Source organism: Anastrepha obliqua, chromosome 1, assembly GCF_027943255.1.
Source record: "Anastrepha obliqua isolate idAnaObli1 chromosome 1, idAnaObli1_1.0, whole genome shotgun sequence".
In the NCBI taxonomy this organism is placed as follows: Eukaryota; Metazoa; Arthropoda; class Insecta; order Diptera; family Tephritidae; genus Anastrepha; species Anastrepha obliqua.
Window position 1 is genome coordinate 74,188,967 of NC_072892.1, and position 17,717 is coordinate 74,206,683.

Consider the following 17,717-nt stretch of genomic DNA (forward strand, 5'->3'; position numbering starts at 1 on the left):
TGAAGAACACTAAATTAGCTGCGAAAATGTTAAATGATTCTCACATAGGTCTGTTTTCATATCAAAATGTTATTAATTCTCCACCAACAACAACAAACGTGTGTGATGTTATTTATTGTTTTTACATTATTCAGCTTAACATGCTCTCGCTTTGTTTTCATTGCTCTCATTACTTAGTCGTTTGGCATTTGCTCTTATTTCAATAATTAATTCTATGAAGAGCATATCAACAATACGAAAGCAAACATACCAACAGCCAACTGACTCACACAAACGTTAGTGGAGCTCTGCTTTGCCTTCATATCTATATATGTATGAGTGACATGTATGTAAATATATACAGAGTTAAAAGAGGGTTCCGTGTGGAGTTGTCTGTCTGTCTACCATCGGACGTGTCTCCAGGTGGCGGATCGGGGAAGGCTCGGCATCATGCACGGTAAGTGGGAAATAAAATACCACTCGCGGACCAAAATAGACAAACACCTGATTGGAGGTGCGGATAGTTCAACTATCACCAAGGTAGGGTATGAGGGCCAGCAACCTATTTACCCAAAAAACCAAAACCCAGATAACCATGGGACTTACGGTAACTACGTACACGCGCTAAGATAGCGGCTGTGAGTTGGAGCCCATACAACACGGACAACACAAATATAAATAAAAACAAAAACAACGACATAAACAGCACTACCAAGGTGGTAACAGAAGAAGCTATGGAGGCTTTCAGGAGGAGCTCCGTGATTGCAAGGACTCCTCCACAATCAGCAGCAACAACAGGCAACACAATGGAAAGCAGCTTGCCAACAATGATATCTATTACAATTGCGTTGTATAGGGTGGGCCATGTAAAATTTGCTTTTTGAATGGGCTATAGAAACAAACTAATCACTATTTTTTCAAACTTTTTATTTTATTTTGAAGATTGAACATTGTCATTTATGAATGAAAAATAATATCGTTCAAATGACTGCCACGACTGGCTTTAAAGTAGGCCATTCGATCAACCCAATTTTTAAACACTTTTTCGATTGTTTGGGCTCCAATTTCATGAATGGCAACTTCGATTTCGTGTTTTAAAGCATCAATCGTCTCTGGATGGTTCGCATAGCATTTGTCCTTAACGGCTCCCCACAAAAAATAGTCCAACGGGCTTAAATCACAGCTCCGAGGCGGCGAATTGATATCGGAATTCAAAAACGGTAGCCAAAAGTTCGAGCGTAACACTTTGGCACAAGTTTTTGACAAGTTGCACCGTCCTGTTGAAACCAAATGTCGTCCATGTCATCCTCTTCAATTTTTGGAAACAAAAACTCGTTGAGCATGTCACGGCAACGCTCGCCATTTACTGTAACCGCGGAAGAAGAAGAAGACTCACCACTTTGGAAGTAGGTTTTCAATATTTCCCAATTTTGTTCAAGCGTATAGCATCCCATTTCTTAGATGACAAACTTTTAAGTAAATTATGATCACATGTTCTCTCTGCGAATTCCGAATGGTTATCACGCACCAAACCATTCGGCTACGGCGGCCGCCGTAGAATCATATTATTATTTCAATTAAATACCGGATTTTTAGAGTGTCAAATTCAAAACCACGCCATTTTGACAATTTTTCATTCTAGTACAGTCATACTAGAAGAGCCTAAATGGGCAACATCGTCCAGGTCCAATTTTTCGGGAGGGTCAACTTCAGCGCCATTTTTAAAATTATTAAAATTAAAACAAAAAATTTTTTTTCCATTTTTTGAATGTAAACGAAGTTAAATAAAAAGTCTAAAAAATCTAAATATCGTTTTTCATTTTTTTATTATAAAAAAAAGTCCTGAATGTACCCTAATTTTTCGAGACGAAATAACAAGAAAAAAACAATTAACAACGGTTACTTATACAACGGTAGCATATATTCGCTCTTGATGGCAAAACTTATCGCTCAGATACTTGCGTAAAACTTATTGTCCGATGTTCGAATAAAGCATAAGGTACCAGAGCTACATTTAACCGTGCATCAAGCAAGACGCCAAAGGGTGAAGGTAGTAACACAATTGTTTCACCACATCACAGCTAACGTAATGCGAAGTTGTTATCCTCAACGTATACTCGGCATGTATTAGCTCATGGAAATGACAGAATTGATCCGATAAACAATTGGATCCATGTTTTCAATACAAAGTTTTCTAATTTTCAAACTGTAGCGTCGAATTTGTTTCCGCGAACCACCAATCCTATATTAACTTCAACAAAGCTAATTGGGCTGGGTTCGCGGAATTTATCGAGGACACCTTCGCCGCTCTCCCCATCCCAACTGATGTCCGCGCAGGTGAACGCGCATTCCGCAAGGTGCTCACAGCTGCTGCAGCTCGCTTCATCTCTGTTGGAAGGCTCAAGGACATGTCCTAAATTCCCAGCCGAAGCAGCCAGTTTAGCAAACGAGCGTGACCACCTACGCCAGGTCTGGTTCACGCCAGTTAAGGTCCCTGTCGACCCCGACGAAGCATAACGACAAGGTGGCTATCACATTTAACGGTTGTACTTCGTCGGACCTGAAGAGATGCGCGAGCTATTTTAGCCGAATTCTCACTGAACATACTGATGCAGAAGCACCTGGGACCATTGGGAGTAGGATTTCTCACAAGGGTTTCCAATTTGACAAGTGGAAAGCAGGGAGAGTGTCCCACTACTGAAACCTGGAAAACCCGCCAACCAAGGGGAATCTTATCGTACGATAACTCTCCTTTTCCCAGCAGTGGAAGACAGCCCTCCTACTCCCACTCTTCACGAAACACCTGGCCCCAGCCCGACATCAGCATGATTTCCGACGAGTCCACAGCACTCACCGTCATTAACACACAGATAAACCGCGGACTTAACAAAAACCGCCCCTGCGAGAGGACTGTCCTAGTATTGTTGGTATTGAAGAAGGCTTTCGATACTGTCAGCCATTCCACGATACTAGATGATATTTATCAGTCGACACTCCGACCAGGGCTAAGAGGTGGTCTGCCAACTATCTGAGGTGAAAAAAGAAGGTGGTCGTCGTCGAATTAGCCATGTAAGTACACTTCAATTCAAAGATTCATCTCTGGAAATAGCTCGAAATCGTTCCGATGTTATAGCAAAAGCTGTTGTTGATGACACATTAGAACCAATTCAGACTTTACTGCCACCTGCATCAGAGGAAATACTAAACACGATTTTTTGCAACTGTAAAAAAGGATGCAGTGCCAAAAGTGGTTGCAAAAAAGTGGGTATGTATTGTTCTCTGGCGTGCACAAATTGTCAAGGCCGATCGTGTTCTAATGTTGAATTACCAACAGCAAAAGATTCGTTCGGTTCCGACGAATTGGCGTGCGATACTTCGTTGTTGACGCAATTTACTTGTAGACAGGATGAAGAAGAAGAAGAAAAAGAAGAAGAGGAAGAAGAAGAATACTGTAACATATAATATATGACTGTAACCCGGAATTATAAGTTTTTATCTACAATTTTTAATTTTAATTCCATTTTAAATCCGGAAAATCCATTTTTTACTTCCGTTTTTTTTTTTATTTTAATCACAACAGATAGGTGGAATAGGCCTACTGGGGAAACCGCGTTAAAAAAAACGCGCTAAGTACACTACCTCCGAGGTGGCGTGAAAATGTGTACATATTATGATGCTTGCCACTCTTTACTCGTTATATATTAGAAACGGTGGTATTTAGGGGAAAAAATCATTGATACCTTTTTTGAAAATAATTTATGATCTACAATTTTTGTCTGTTTTCGAGAAATTCACGAAAACCCCATTTTTTTAAGCTTTGACCTCGAGTAAAATTTTTTCCCCCGGCCAGATCGATTGGGAGCTTTAAAATTTTGTTTTTACATATAATTTATTTTAAGCAATTTCATTCAGTTTCAGCTTGTTATACATTTTAGTAGCTTCGAATGTCTAAATTGACCGCACTAATGTAAATACGTGTGAAATGAGGGGGCAGAATTGGCAGCCGCAGTTACTCGCTCAATTTCATTGTTCACCATAGCTGAACGCCAAACTTGGTAATCTATCTTTCTTGGGCGCGGACGTAGTCTAATGCCTCCTACGGATTTGAAGTTCCAACAATGTTTCCTTATTTATTCGAAAACAATTTATAGTAACGGAACTTGCCTAATATAAGAAAAGAGAAGTGGCAGCATAGTGAGTTATACTAGCAAATCTTGCTAGATAAATTTTTGTTGCTTTCATTGAAAGTTTTTCGTCAAGTGAGCAGAGTCCAAACATAAGGAGCAGAGAAGTGGCAAAGCGAAGACAAATGTCAAACAAATGTCCGCCAGTATAACCACGACCAAGGAGATAAAATAATCAGCGTAGAAGAGAATTGTTCACCAGCGCAAGAAGGTGAACGACTCAACTAGAGCAAAAAATAAAACAGCTTGTAATGAAAAATAAATCAAACTTACAAATATCAAGCGTTAAAAACTTGAATAATTATTTTAACTTAAAACTGAGCCTGGAACCAATGCAAATTTTAGCCGAGTTCGAGTTTGTAAATGTGATGGCGGCATACTCGTACGTTTTATACTCTCTTCAAGCACTAGTAAACATTTAAATTTTAAAATATTCACAGCATGGCTTACGAGGCTTTTTGTGTATATACCGACATACATATATGCATACATATTTATCCGCATATGCATGTTTGTATATACAGACTTCAAATCGCGTGTCTGAATGTACAAGGCATGTCTATAATAAATGTCAATTTTAACCGTTAGAGGTGAAACAAATAGAATGTCAAATTTCAAAGACGTTTAGCAAAAACTCAGTATACGAACTCAGTTTTAGTGCCACTTTGACCTTATTGGCATGAAAAAACTAGAAACAGAAATATGTGTGTGCCATGTACATAGAAACAAAATATGTTTGAAATGTATAGAATTGAACTGAATGCTGTACATTTGCTAGGAAACAACGCGAAATGAGCTTTAAATTAAAGGTTATTTAAGTTGAAAAATTTTGTGTGTTTAGTAATTAACCTCATTTTTTCTAAATTTTTATTAACGTATTGGCAGTTGTGATCTTCCTTACTAAATCTTTTTAGAAAGGTATTGATGCAAATCTTTTCACGTATTGTTTTGCGGTACAGTAATATATATTTTTTAATATTTATAAGATTTTTAGTACTATGTTGTACCGATATTTTGTTGGAAATATTAAAAGAGGGCATAAGTATAGGGTGGGCCATGTAAAATTTTCATGAGCACAGCTATTCTTGCTAGCGGCGAATCTTACTCGATAACTTTGTTGTTGTTTCCGCATGCAAATTTTTCGTGAAGTTAATCGAGCATAAGATAGGGAGCGGGGGAATGGCGAATAAAAGAGGTCTAATATAAAGAAAATCGAATGGAATAGTTCTGAGCACTTTAGCTAGTAAATTATTTATTATTATTTATTATTTTTCGTGCATTCGTTTTAGATTTCTGTATTATTGAAAAATCACCTAAATACAGGGTGGGCCATATAGCGTTTGCTTTTGAACCACCTATTTTTTGAGAAAGGTACACAAATGTCAAATGTGTTCATAATTTACTTAAAGGTTTGACATTTACGAGATGGGACGCTATACGCTTGAACAAATTTGGGAAATATTGAAAACCTATTTCCAAAGTGGTGAGTCTTCTTCTTCTTTTCTGATGAAGCTCATTTTCACATCGGTGGCTACGTCAATAAGCAAAATTGTCGGATTTGGGGCTCAGAAAATCCACACGTTACTGTAGAGAAGCAAATGCATCCACAACGAGTCACTGTTTGGTGCGGTTTTTGGTCTGGCGGCTTCATTTTCGAAAATGAGCGAGGAGCCGCGGTTACAGTTAATGGCGAGCGTTACCGTGACATGCTCAACGAGTTTTTGATGAAAAAAGTTTATGGCGATGATTGTCTGTCTCGAGCTAAAGTCCATGAGTGGTTTACATGTTTCAGAGATGGTTGTGCGGACATAAATGACAATGAACATACGGGCCACCCAAAATCAGTAATCACCGAAAATACCATCGAAATTGCTTGTAAATTTATCAAAAATGAACCGAAATCATCGTTGAAATTCATGGAATCGGAGTTGAATATCTCCAAAACATCGATTTATCGCATTGTAACTGATGATTTGGCCTTACGAAAGATCTGGGCACGTTTCATTCCGCACAAGTTAACTAAGAGCCAAAAAACGCTCAGAATTCAACACTCGAAAGACCTCATTAAAGAGGCGACAAAAGACGAGAACTTCCTTTACAACATTGTAAGTGGTGGTGAAACGTGATGTTTCTAAAATGAACCTGAAACTAAGCGTCAAAGTATCGAATGGAAGGCCCCAGATGAGCCATCACCCAAAACATCGCGTTTGGAGAAGTTGAAAATGATCGACTTCATATGTTTTTACGATTCCAATTAATTTTTTTTATTATCTCTTAGTCGCTTAATTGGATCTATTGGTAAATTTTGGATTTTGGCGTGGGAAAGAACGTGCAAGTTTTTATATATTCATATATTTCATATTTCGATAAGTATTCTTACCTAAAGTCATAGATATATTTTGTGAATGGCATGAAACAAAATGTTAAATTTAAACTAATAAGTATCTAGTATATTCACTTGATTCTCTTTGTCATTAAAACAGTGTGTTAAAATCAAAATCTTAAAAAAACGAGATTTTCTTACAGAACTTGCAATAAGACTTACCTGATACAAAATTCAGACCCTAAGAACAGGGAGAAGAGAAGTCAAGCCACAATAATCAGCAGATGCTAGAATAGAAATAAATACAAAAACTAAATTTAGTATTATTATAAGATGCTTACTAGTCCAGTAAAAAGAAGATTTAAGTAAGTAATTTTAGGAGTATGCTAGTTTATGGTTTTATTATGTAAAACCCATCACTGTGAACTTAAGTTTGAGTTTTCGGGGTCGGGGGTTGTGTCCCGCGGCCGCCATCTTAGAAATAAAGGTGCAACTGGTTTTTTGCGTTTATCTCGTGAATTCCGAGAGTTACGAAAATTCTGTATTATTAATAATAAAATATATTGTAAAATTAATAATAAAAAAGTTGTAAACAAAATTACGCGAAAAATGAAGGGATGAATTGTTTTCAAGCGTAATAACTTTTTTTTATTGATTTTATGGAAAATATTTATCAGAGCTTTTTTATAGAGCATTCTTTTGTGAACATTTATGTCTATAAGTTTTTTCCGCTATCTTTGTTTAGTCTTATGATTTTGAGCTGCTAAGCGGAGCAACCAATACATTAGCGACGCGCTTAAGCGTACACGAATATCATTCGTCCTAATTTTGTACGAGATTATTCATTCTGCATACCACCTTTGAAATAGACCTGTTGCGTATATATGTATACATATATATATATGTATATAAATTTACCTACCTACCTACCTACCTACCTACCTACTATATACATATATATGATCCGGCCATTGCTGGTACAAAATCATGAGAGTGTTTGAGAAGATTTAAAAAACAAAAATCTATTTTTTTGGTCTCTTTTGACTGGACTATACAGACACTCAGAACTATAGCAGTTTTTGTTTTCTTTTTTTTTGCGGATGAGGGGTTGAAAATGCTTAATGCAAGCATGAAAGAAAAACTACCCTTCGTTTGGAACCGTCGCCCACTCTAGAACCACTTTCGCATTCCTTCAAGAGTGCCCTGCCCATTACAAAGTTCTATACTTATGTGCCTGCGTCCAAGTCCCGCCCAGGTTTGCTAATTATTTCTTCCACTCCCTCTTGCCATAATGCCCATAGCTGTTTCCTTTCGAAAGCTAATATACCATATCTATCGGTATTGAACCGCTTATTACACACAACTCTCCAGGCTGCCGTTCGTTGTACCGATGTTAAGAGCTTGCATCGCTGCTTTACCTTTAGGGCATTTGCCCACAGTTCAGCTCCGTATAAGAGAACGGAGAGCGTGGTAGCCATCATTATATCTCGTTTCGTTTGTGTTGGACCCCCTATGTTTGCCATCAGTCTACTGTGTGGGGATGTCGTCTTAACGACTTTCTCTACTGAATGTTTTATTTGGGCCCAAAAGGTTAGTCTTGAGTACACTCTTATGCCTAGGTACTTTAGAACGTTTTTTGTGTTTAGCGTATTTGAGGAAATTGGCATTCTAACTTCTAATGGGATGTAGGTTAGAAGTATTAGCTCTGTATTCTCTGTGTCCGTATCATAACTTGGTTAAGTTTTTTACGAGCTTCTTCAAAGTTTCGTTCTGTGATGACAGCTGCGATATCGTCTGCGTATCCGATTAGAAAGGTACTATAGGACATTTCTATATTGAATATCTCGTCATAACTTATGCTCCAGTCGGGACCGAGACCGCTCTACGTTCTATATCAGTAAGATAAGCAGATCGCGAAAAAATATTGTGACCATTTATCTTTTATCTAAATTATAGCTCATTTGCCTACAAAAACTTAAACTTTATACAAAATTTTGAAAAATCCCACAAACTTTTCTTCCCAGTGTCACGGTTTTTTAATTACAATTTGGTAAGCCGTTTTTAGCTAATTAAATTTTAGAATTAATAAATAAGTGCAAGTTGAAAGTCGCTAAAAGATGTCGTTGATATGTTATAATTTTCTCCATATAACAAATGCAATTAAAATTATAATATACAATATAAATTATTGTGGAAGATAATTTTCTTTTTGCTAATTTCGGGAGATACTTAAATTTTCCGGGTAGTATAAATTTGTATATATTTCATATGATTTCTTTTTAAGTAAGATAAGTTTTCCACATTCCTGTGGCAAGCTCTGAACATACAATTAAATTTGCTTACACTGACCGCCAATAACGTTAATCATATAGAGAAGTCTCACGAGCTACGAATAGTGTAAATTCTTAAAAATGAAGTGTACCCGCGAAGATATTTTCCCCTCGCCCAACTCGACAGCGGAAAAGTTCTTAACAGAGCTGATTACAGTGAATTCTGTATAAGTACATTGGCTCTGAACAGTTTTTGGCTTCTGTATGAATTCAAATTGCCGACTGCATTTGGCAAGGCATTTAACATGCATTTATTTGTTCCTTTGGCAAACGAAATTTTACATTTTATTACAGAGAATAATATATTAGGTGCGCAACTAAGTTCCCGCTGTTTGTCAATAGATGCCGCCAGCAGCGTGTGCTAGTCAATTCTAACATAACCTTAGACATATGGTGAAAAAACTGCTTCGACAAATTCGTGATTTTATTTTAGTATATACATAGTATACATAGTATACATATTATAGTACATATACATAGCATACTTTTGGTTTTGTGAAAATGTCTGATTTTGTGCCGAATAATCGTCATTTGCGGGAAGTGTTGATTTTCCTCTTTCATTCAAAAAAACGGCTGCTGAAACGCATCGAGAGCTACAAAAAGTTTATGGAGATGCTGCTTTAAATGAAACAACGTGCCGAAATTGATTTTAATGTTGACGACCGTCCGCGTGACGGAACGCCAAAAACCTTCGAATACGCGAAATAGGAGGCATTGCTCAATGAGGATCCCTGTCAAATGCAAGAAGAGCTTGCTTCAGTACTAGAAGTTACCCGCCAATCCATTTCCAAGCGATTGTATGCTTTGGGAATTATTCAGAAACAGGGGACTTAGGTTCCTTATGAGTTAAAACCAAGGGATGTTGAACGTCCGCCTGTGAACAACTGCTCCAGCGGCAAAAAATGAAGGGTTTTCTTCATCGCATCGTGACGGGTGATGAAAAATGGATTCATTACAGCAATCCAAAGAAAAGAAAGTCATGGGGACTGTCCGGTTATGCTTCTACGTCGTCGCTTTGGTCGAATATTTACGCTGCGAAAGTTATGCTATGTATTTGGTGGGACCAAGTTGGTGTTATTTATTATGAACTGTTAAAACCAAGCGAAACCATCACTGGGGATCGGTATCAACTTCAATTGATGCAACTGAGCAGAGCACTGCGCATGAAAAAGGGATTCTACAGTAGGACAACGCTCGGCCTCACGTTGCCAACCCCGTTAAAGCCTACCTGGAAACACTGAAATGGGAAATCTTACCCCACCCGCCATATTCCCAGATATTGCGCCGTCCGATTATCAACTGTTCCGATCGATGCCATATGGTCTAGCTGACCAGCAGTGAAATTCATATGAAGACATCAAAAAATGGCTTGATCCGTGGATAGCCTCAGATGAACAGTTTTACCGCGACGGTATACGAGATCTACCAGAAAGATGGGAAAAAGTAGTAGCCAGTAGTAGCGAGAACTTAGTTGTCCAGCTAATATGTATGCATTTGCTAGATAGTATACAACTTTGAAATTTAAAATAAATAAAAGAAAAATTAAAAGAAACGTATTAGCATATATGGGGCAACTACGTTGAATTGCATCTTTATTAAATATAATGATGCACGCATACCCTATGATCAAAAAGTACCGGGAATGTTTAATTTAAATGAACCGCGCACGTGGGAATAGGCCCATATATTTTTCTTATGTTGGTAGGACTGTAGGTCAATAAAGAATATTATGTATCTGTTTTGAAGGGTTTGAGAGATGCTGTACGACACAAACGGCCGGAAATGTGGGTGAACAATTGGTTTTTGCATGATAATAACGCGCCATCGCACCAAGCCCAAATTGTGCTGATTATTTCACCAAATACCATCATGCAAGCACCGTATTTACATGATATGGCCCCGTGCGATTTCTTTTTGTTTCCCAAGTTGAAGTTACCACTTCGTGGAAGGAGATTTCAGTCGATAGAGGAGATCAAAGAGAATGCGACGAAGGAGCTGAAGGCCATCTCTTCGTCGGCCTACCAGGGGTGCATGGAGGACTGGGTTAAACGTTGGCACATATGTGTTGCTTCAAACGGGTCATATTTTGGAGGAGATAAAATAAATTTGCCTGAAATTTAAGTCACTAGCTCACACTCACTTTAACTCACTAGCGACGATCCTCCTACCTTTGAAGATCTTTCGTCCTTCTTGGAAATAAGGTGTCGCTCATTAGCGATGATATCAACGCCGGCAAACCAGTCATCGATAGGAAAGCCGAACAATCGAAAATTAGCAGGAAAATCAGAAAAAGTTTTTCATGCTACCGCAGATCGATCGCGTAGTACTTATTGTAACGCAGAGTATTCGCTAGATTGTGGGAACTTGAAGAAGCGCCGCAAACACGATATCTTACCCACGAGGAACGGTACTGCGAGGAACATTTTGAATCAACTCATAGTAGGAAGCTGGACGGACGCTTTGTGTGAATGGAGTTACCGCTCAAGGTCGACGTGCCATTAGGTGAATTAAGGAGTCTCGCCGTACGGAACTTATTACGCATTCGCCGGAGATCAGGACCCGCTATAACAAATTCATGCAGGAATTAATTGAAATGGATCATATGGAGGTTGTGCTTGAAGCGAAATATGCCTATTACATGTGGCATAATGTAAAGGAGTTCAGCATCACGACAAAATTGCGAGTTGTGTTTAACGCGTCTGCTAAAACCACAACGGGGAATTCCCTCAACGATGCACTTTAGGTTGGTCTTCAATTACAAGAAGACTTGTACTCAATACTTTTGCGCTTTAGAATACAAAAATACGCAGTAACTGCAGACGTTGCAAAAATGTATCGGCAAGCCTACATCTCTACCTATTATAGATTACCGCATGCTACGCCTTAATTTCCATTTCTCTAGGAGAACCGCCCCACGTCTTAACTAAGAGAGCATTTTTGGTCGATGCCAGCAAACTTTTTGATCTATTGAACTTACTTTCACCCGCAACGATTAGGTCGAAAATGTTGTTTCAGGACATCTGGCGTTCCAACACTGGATAGGACGACCCAGTGCCAGATACGATAGGCAAGATGTGGCTTGATCATCGCTCGTAATTACAACTTTTATCTGAACTTAAGGTCAACCGTTGGGTCAGAGTCGGAAAGATAGGCTCATTTACTGAGTTACACGTTTTCGCCGACGCTTCTGAGCGCACCTATGCCGCAGTCATATTATGCGCGCACTGTACATAGGGATGGTCACATTACAATCGGTTTAATTTTAGCAAAGACTAAAGTTGCCCCGCTAAAAACAACAACGGTACCTCGCCTCGAGTTGTGTGCTGCACATCTCACCGCAAAATTGGTCAAGGCCGTCATGCAAAGTTGGGAGGATTTTCGCTGTCCACTGCTAGCATGGACAGATACCATAATTGCGTGGCTGCAAGCACATCCTAATAAATGGGAAACATTCGTCGCAAACCGTGTCGCTGAAATTCACGAGGTCCTACCCCCCGAGTGGTGGAACCATGTACGCTTTGAAAGCAATCCTGCAGACTGCGCGTTCAGAGGCATATCTCCGCTTCAACTTACACATCATGAGTTATGATGGTTCGGACCTGACTTCTTACACGAATATGAACAGTTCTGGAAGCAGCCCGCGCAAATAATGCATAAAACCGAAATAGGCTTACGAAAAGTTAAGGCTTGTATCGCAGCTATTGACGTTCACTGGTCGGTCATTACAAAATACTCATCTTATTCGAAATTGAGAAGAATTTTCGCTCATGTATTGGGATTTATACACAATACCCACTCTAGCTCGCTTGGAATCAATAACAAAAAACCTGGTTTCCTAATTGTCAGGAGTTGCTCGAATCAGAGCAAAGATTAATCAAGTCTACACAAAATGTCTATTTATCTAATGAAATAAGATGTTGCAGGAAAAAAAGGCCGATTAAATTGCGTAGTAACTTGCTGCGTTTACAACCGTTTCTCGATTCGTTTGGAATCCTTCGTGTTGGAGGTCGGTTGAAATCCGCAGATGTTGCAAATAATGTCAGACAACCTGTTATACTGTCAAAAAACTCTCCACTTTCAAAACTCGTTGTTTTGGACATACATCAATATACGCTACATGCAGGCCCCCGCATAATCCAAGTGATTCTGCAACGCCGGTATTGGGTCGTTGGTGCTCGCAACTTAATTCGTAATATCTATCGCAAATGTGTCAAATGTACCGCTTTAAATTGCAAGCTCGCAACGCAATCAATGGGTGATCTTCCTTCGTCTCGCATAACATACGCTCGCTGCTTCGCTCTTACAGCAGTAAACTTTACTGGGCCTTATACGAGTATGTTCAAATTTATGCATGGAAGGGGAGCTAAATCCCTAAAAGGTTAGATATCTTCATTTGTCTGCATGTGCACAGGCGTAATGCACCTCGAGTTTGTTGGAGATCTTTCAAGTTCCTCGTTTCTAAATGCCTTTAAACGATTCATCAACCGTAGAGGCTATTGTAAAGAAATTTTTTCGGATAACGGGACAAAGTTCGTTGGTGCAGAAAAGGAACTCCGTGAGAAATATCAAGAGTGCATGTAAGACCCCCAACTTCAATCGTGTTTTGCAGACTCTGCTATTGAGTGGCGATTCAATCCACCGTGCGCACCTCACATGGGAGGATATTGGGAAACTGGAATCATACGCATAAAATATCATCTTAAACGCTCCCTCGGAGAAACTCTTTTAAGGGGTTACATGGGTTTTGTGGGTTCAAAAAATCGATTTTTGCTTATTAATTTCTACTTCTTTTCTAATATTATCCTAAATTTCCAAGTCGATCCGAATAATAGTTTCGGAGATACAGCCTTTGGAAAGTGTGCGCTCTAAGCCACTTTTATTCTTACTCAAAACTTTAAACGCGTTTTCTCGGAACCGTGTTTTCAAAGTCGGTTGTCAAATGTTCTAGAAAACTACTCAACCGATTTTGATGAAGTTTTACACAGGTGTTCGAGATACAATTTACTCGTGCTTGGATGAAGGATTTTTTTTTTTTTCAATTACAACTATTTAAAAAAAAAACAAAATGTCAAGCAAATTTGACCGGAATTTTAAGTTTTTTGGAAAAATGTCTGCCAAAATTCCCATTTTTTCTTTCCTTCGTTCAAGCACGAGTTTATGGCCTTAACTAAAGCACTTATTTTTGTTTTTTCATTTTCGATAATCCAGTCAGGAGTTATGCTGACAACGCGGTCGCATCTTTTTTTCGAGGGGTCACCGGAAATGACGTCACAATGGAGGAGTTTTAATTTGTGTTTTTTTTTTAAATTTCAGAAATCATTCTTTAAATATAAGACAGGAAAAGGTTTGAATTAAATAAATAATTTTTTACATAGAAAAAAATATTGAAAATAGGCCTTTTTTAGCCGACGAAAGCCATGTAACCCCTTAAGCTATGAGGAGTTTAGCACGCTCTTAACGGAGGTGAAGGCTTGTGTCAATTCCCGCCCATTATGCGACATTTCGACGGATGCAAGCGACTTATCGATTTTAAAGCCTGGTCATTTTCTGGTAGGCGAACCAATTTCAGAACCTGAGGGTCAAGGGTTTTCTGGAACCCTGCAACAAAGGTGGCAGTTGGTCTCTGATATTCGTCAACACTTTTGGCGCCGTTGGAGAGACGAATACCTCGTTAGCTTGCAACGATGTGCTAAGTGGTTTCGTCCATCACGAAATTTTCAAGAAGGAGACGTCGTCGCTGTTTTTAATTAATCTTCTCCTTCAACAAAGTGGACACTCGCAAGAGTAATTCATTGTCATCCTGTTACAGATGGTCACGTACGTGTCGTAACGATAATAACCGTAAACGGAGAATTCACTTGACCAATGCCTAAGCTGTGTCTTCTACCAACACAAGGGAACGTATAATATTTTAAGAAGAAAACTAAAATGTAGTTATTTAACTTTGAAATTTCTATTTTTGCTTAAGTTTTGTATTCGAATTTATTTCATTTGTAAATTACATAATGAACATATCAAGTTAGTTCAAAGTTCTTATATTGAGTTCACTTCAACAACATCAATATATCTCTTTCATCGCTATACATATCTTACATTATCATAATTCTTTTTAACGTATTGTTCGCCGCTTGTTCATTTTACGCTATACCAAATTTGGATTGTTAACTTTTTATCTAAATAAATAATTGCATTAAATAAATTAGTTTATCAAAGGATTTAATTGTGAAACTTAAGTGCTTCCCAAAGCAGTGAAAACGACGCAAGATACATATATATACGAGGTGTGTTCAAAAAGTATCGCAAATTTTGAATTTTTGCAGGTCCGATTTTTTTGTGGCAATATGTTGTACTCATGTCCCTCACTCAAGTTGAAATGGCAAACCTCCGAGTGTATTTCTCCCATGAAAAAACTTCTCATAAAAAACTTTGCCGTTCGGAGTCGGCTTAAAACTGGAGGTCCCTTCATTTGTGAAACAACATAAAGACGCACACCACAAATAGGGGCAGGACTTCGATTAAACACCTAACAGAAGTGTGCGCGCCAATTATTTATTTATTTATATACATGAATGTATATATCTACATACATATATATGTATACAATGTATGTACATATATCATATTTTTGCCTCGTTGGTGTGTGGAATTTAACGAAAACAACCTCCAAACCAACGACCAGCATCCTCCTTGTCTCTAAGTGCCTCTTTCTTATGGTGCACAAGTAGCTCAGTATTCACCTTTTAGTAGTTTCTTTAATATGTGTCTGTAACGCGAGTCTATATGTATAAATCATGGCACAACTCATACCGTTGCTATAAATATGGCTAGCTTACTAGCAATCAGTTTATGTTTTACAAGCATACGAGTATGTACATACGCATTTCTTAATTATATTAAATACATACTTCCATGCTGCAATTTGCCATTTCGCGTTCAACCATAAAAACTTGTTCATACTGAGAATGCTCCTCGAGAAAATTGTGGCCATAGCTTCATCGATCACTTAAAAATACAACTTTGTAAGTTGCTTAGATTGGAAATAAAAATTTTTATGAATATTTGTGACCTCAAATAAATTACTTTTTATACATTGATCTTTTGCTGGATATTCTAAGTAAATTTTGTGTTTTTTTATAAATCGTTTATTTATTCATTTGAAACAAAAGCAGGTAAGCTCATTATAAAACTGTTTAACCGACTGTTGCCATTGTTTGATTGTTGTTGTTTTGACCGGCTGAAGGAATGTTGGGCTTATAGATCGTAAATCTTGTTAATTACTTGTTATATTTACTTGAACTCATTTACCTTTATTTATTTGCTGGTTGTTGAAAATTGCTCTCTCCTTGAAGATTATTTATAATTATATACTATATACAGTAGATTCTGTTTTTATGCGGTATATACGTTCCGCAAAAAAACAGCATAAAAAAAGCTACCAGTTCTATAGTGAAACTATAGATACGTTTCAAAAGTGCTAAGAACCGCATAAATCTGAAATAATGTAATAAAATCGCATAAAAAAGGGTACTAGTCCCATATTATAACTATAGATACGTTCCATAGAACGCATGAATCTGAAATAATTAAATAAAATCGCATAAACAAAAAATTGTATTTTTGAAAATTATATCTTTATTTAAGAAACGTCAGAATCGAAAAATCAATTTACATCGTCAGAAATAGAATCAGGCTATACCCACATGTTGCGCATTCGGTGAGGATGTGAGGTAAAATCACTTCCGTCACTTGAGGAAATTTACACGTCTGATCTAGATGGTGATGCAGGCGGTTTCATACTTGTAGGGTTAGCATTTTTGATGTAATCTGTGATGAGTTTTTGCTTAGCTGGTTTAGAATCTTGTTTATATGTACAATTCCCGATAGGTCGACATGCATTTTTTAATTAAAAAAAAAACCGCACTATTTCAAAACCGCATAAAAACAGGAAAGCAGTCCGCTCTGAGTGATAAGTAACAATCATTCATCGAAAATCTGATAGCATTATCTGTATTTCCAGGAAGCTACCGCAACTTTTAAATAAGAAAAGTGGATTTTAGTATTCCCTAATAGGACAAACAGTGAACAAGGAGCTGATTTTACGGTAGTGACCAGTGCACACACTCCTACAGCATATTTTTTAACCCTTTAACTGTTTCATTTTATTTCGAAAAACTTTTTCTGCTTCACGCTTTGACGTTACTCGACATATGTACATATATCCTCGTCAGTGCGAAACGAAAATTTATGGCATAGTGTTGAATATACTCGTCGTAAACGAATGAGATATAATTGTTCCCCCTGAAAAATGGCAAATGATAATCTTAAAAAAAAGGACATTTTTAAATATTGGTTAATCTGGCAATGTTATTTATTTGAATACACAAGTTCGATTTTTAGTCATAATTACCTACTTTTACAGACAGAAACATTTCACTCTGTTTCTGGCGAGTATATTCGTTTTCGCTGAAAGTAATTAAGCAGGTAGGAAAAGTTTTTCCAAACAAAACAAAAAAATTAAGGTGTTAACAAACAAAACGTTTTTTCATTGACATAAAGATAAAATTAAGACATAAAATCTACACCTGATGAGGGCGTAGCATTAATTGTACAAACGCATCCGCCGACAGCGAAGTTTCTACAGAGAAAACTGTAGCCTCACTGGAACTAAATGTCGTCGATGTTTAGCTGATTAATTTTTGAAAACAGACTTTTACAAAGACGAATCAATAAAGATAATTTGTATGTATCAATAGATAAAATTCGCTACAGTCAAAAAAATATCAAGACTGTTTGTCTTTCGCAAATGCTCATAGAAGCAAAAGCGTAAACTTATGGAAAGGAATACTTTTTAGGGACAAAACTAAAATCAATATAATTGGTTCGTGGTGAAAAAATAAGAGT

The 17,717-nt window shown here is 37.6% G+C and overlaps 1 long non-coding RNA gene across 1 annotated transcript in view; it reads right to left on the bottom strand.

Annotated features, from left to right (window-relative positions):
- The window catches only part of LOC129236455 (uncharacterized), a 111,716-nt gene that overhangs the window by 43,348 nt on the left and 50,651 nt on the right, over positions 1 to 17,717 (bottom strand). Inside the window, exon 2 of the long non-coding RNA XR_008581669.1 lies at positions 6,709 to 6,773. This is a non-coding gene — a long non-coding RNA (uncharacterized LOC129236455). The remainder of the gene's footprint in view (positions 1 to 6,708; positions 6,774 to 17,717) is intronic.